At 40.3% G+C, this 2,786-nt stretch overlaps 2 pseudogenes; both read right to left on the bottom strand.

Annotated features, from left to right (window-relative positions):
• Nucleotides 1–2,786, bottom strand: part of LOC126499024 (amine sulfotransferase-like) — a 279,216-nt pseudogene that overhangs the window by 158,694 nt on the left and 117,736 nt on the right.
• LOC126499110 (radial spoke head protein 4 homolog A-like) overlaps nucleotides 1–2,786 on the bottom strand; it is a 66,964-nt pseudogene that overhangs the window by 7,000 nt on the left and 57,178 nt on the right.

The raw sequence follows: 2,786 nt of genomic DNA, 5'->3' as shown, positions 1-2,786 counted from the left end.
GAGAGAGAGAGAGAGAGAGAGAGAGCTACATAGAGAGCTACATGTGTGCAGGTGTCCCTGGAGGTCAGAAGAAGATATGAGATATCGTAGACCTAGAGTTGCAGGCCATTGTGTGCTGTCTGGCAAGAATACTGGAAACAAAACTCAGATCTTTTGGAAGAGCAGCAAGCTCTCTTATGTCCAGTTCCTGTACTTCCTTATTTGTAGAATATTCCTTAAATATAAACAGTTGTAAGACATTGCCACAATATCCCTGGTGACATGGTTTACACATATCTGGCCTTCAATGTACTTTTTGTTTGTTTATTGTGACAGGGTTTCTCTGTGTACTTCAGACTGTCCTGGAACTCACTCTGTAGACCAGGCTGGCTGTGAACTTAGAGATCCATTTGTCTCTGCCTCCTGAGTGTTGGGATTACAGGTGTATACCTCCATCACCTCGCCATAGTACTTTTTAGTAATTATTTTTATTAGCATAATTGTAACTTGTGAGTAACTCAATGAAAGAATGTTTTATTGTGATGTTTACATACATGTATATGATGTACTTTCATATTCAGCCCTCATTAACTTTTCTTGTATACCAATGCTAATTATTATTGAAAATAAAATTTCAAGTGTGATAAGACTGGGGTCCTAATTACTCAGGCAGTAATCCTTATCTAGAATTCTCAGAAGAATGTATTATCTGTATGGAAGTGAAGACTTTCTACACATGATGGAAGAGTGCAGCAGGTGTTTCACAGGATGGGCTCTGGGTCCTTTGTCTCACACCTCATTCTATAATGAATCAGCTGAGGTTGCTTTACCATCTCTCCCACCCTGTCTGCCTTAATGCCTTATTATACAAAAGCATCCTGTATCCTTTCATGGGGTTGTGGTGATGATCAAATCTTATGTTCCTGTCACAGAGCCCGCATATAACCACTGTTCAAAACTGGTTTTCATGTTTGTAGTAATCATTTAGAGTTTTTGACATAAAAGCTTCATGCAGAATAAAACAACTGTTGACAAAATAAATGTACATTTATACTTAAAATATAACAGATCATTTCAGTACACATGTCAATCTAAATCTGTGAACTACCCAAAGACTCCTACCTGAGGAAGAATGTACTGCACATGATGAACCCAACTGGATAGAGATTCTACCAGGTCAGTCACTTGGATTCCTTCATGTAACATGGAGGGTCTGCTTGTTGGGGTTTCGGTTTTACCTGATACCCCACAGCCAGCAAGCCCCGAAGAAAATCACACAGAGATCTACATTAGATATAAAACTGATTGTCCCATTACCTCAGGTTTCTTGTTAACTCTTGCAGATTATATTAACCCATTGTTCTCATCTACATTAGCCACATGGCTCAGTACTTTTTTCAGCTGAGTAGACTACATCTTACTTCTTCCGAGGTCTGGGCAGGACTGCAGAGGGAGCTTCCTGTTTCCCAGAATACTCCTGTTCTCATCACCCCCGCCTCTACTTCCTCTCTGGTTGACCCACATATACTTCCTGTCTGGTCAGTCAGCATTTATTAAAACATGATTGACAGAATACAGACAATTCTCCCACATCCCCCTCCTCAAAATCATGGTTTTCCTCATTGCTGTCTCAACCACCTTCCATCTCTTCTTCTTCTTCTTCTTCTTCTTCTTCTTCTTCTTCTTCTTCTTCTTCTTCTTCTTCTTCTTCTTCTTCTTCTTCTTCTCTTCCTCCTTCTCCTCTTCCTCCTCCTCCTCTTCCTCCTCTTCCTTCTCCTCCTCCTCCTCCATCCTCTGTACCAAACTGATAAAATCCTAGAAGGCTTGCATGGGTCCCTGCTGAAATTGGGCAATTGGTGCTCTTAACTAATTGCTTCCATTTCCTAGGATGGGCAGGTAGCAAATGATGGCTGCATCTAGGTGCCCAGTGAAAAATTTCTTGATTTTTCTTGTGGTAACAATTTGTGCAGACATAACTGCTGGTAACTTTACCTACAGCCTTACAGGCTCATTGCAAACACAATAGATGTACTTGTTGGTGCCTGTTCTGGTTTCCTCCTTAGGTATTGCCTGTGGGGTCTTATACACAGACTTGGTAATTGATGCCTCTGGCCTTCATTGGGTTCACTTTCTCCATGGTATCTTTCTTCAGCTACCTCTTCTTATTCCACCTTCTCTTCATTTTCTCCATCATAAAATTCAACTTCAATATCAATATAATTCATTTCCAGAACCATGATCTTGCCCCAGAAGCAGCTTCTTTGGATTGGGTGTGTTTCAGTAAGTTTCTTGAAGACAAGAAACACACAATAAATCTCATCTATCCCTAAACCAAAACCAGATTTGTTCAAAAGAGTAAGCTGACTCCATCACATTGTACAGAGAGTTATGAGCATTTATCATTCTCACAAATGACTTGCTAGTGTTTATAACTAGCAATGGTTTTGAAACCATTGTGGTTTCAAAAATATAAAGACTTTGGGGAAGGTTGTTTGATTGTTTAGTTTTGGTTGAGAAAGATCTTATTGTGTATGTAGCCCTGGCTGTCCTGGAACTCACTCTGTAGTCTCAGACTGGTCTGTCTGCCTCTGCCTCTGAGTCTGAAATATAAAGCCACCTGTACTTGACTACCAGAATGCCTTTTAAAATCCTCACCTGTGACATAGACTGTAAAATTCATTCACTGTCATGTAGAATATTACTTGCTCTTGGTCCTGCTCACTTAGCTACAATGCCATGGGTTTCAGCAGCACAATTATGGAGGTCACATGTCAACTTTATGAAGTTAGTTCTGTCCTTAAGCATGT

This window comes from Alexandromys fortis, unplaced genomic scaffold (genome assembly GCF_014885135.2).
Source record: "Alexandromys fortis isolate MF-2015 unplaced genomic scaffold, M_Fortis_MF-2015_v1.1 scaffold_14, whole genome shotgun sequence".
NCBI lineage: Eukaryota > Metazoa > Chordata > Mammalia > Rodentia > Cricetidae > Alexandromys > Alexandromys fortis.
Note: the sequence above shows the minus strand (reverse complement) of the source record. Positions and strands in the feature narration are given on the sequence as shown.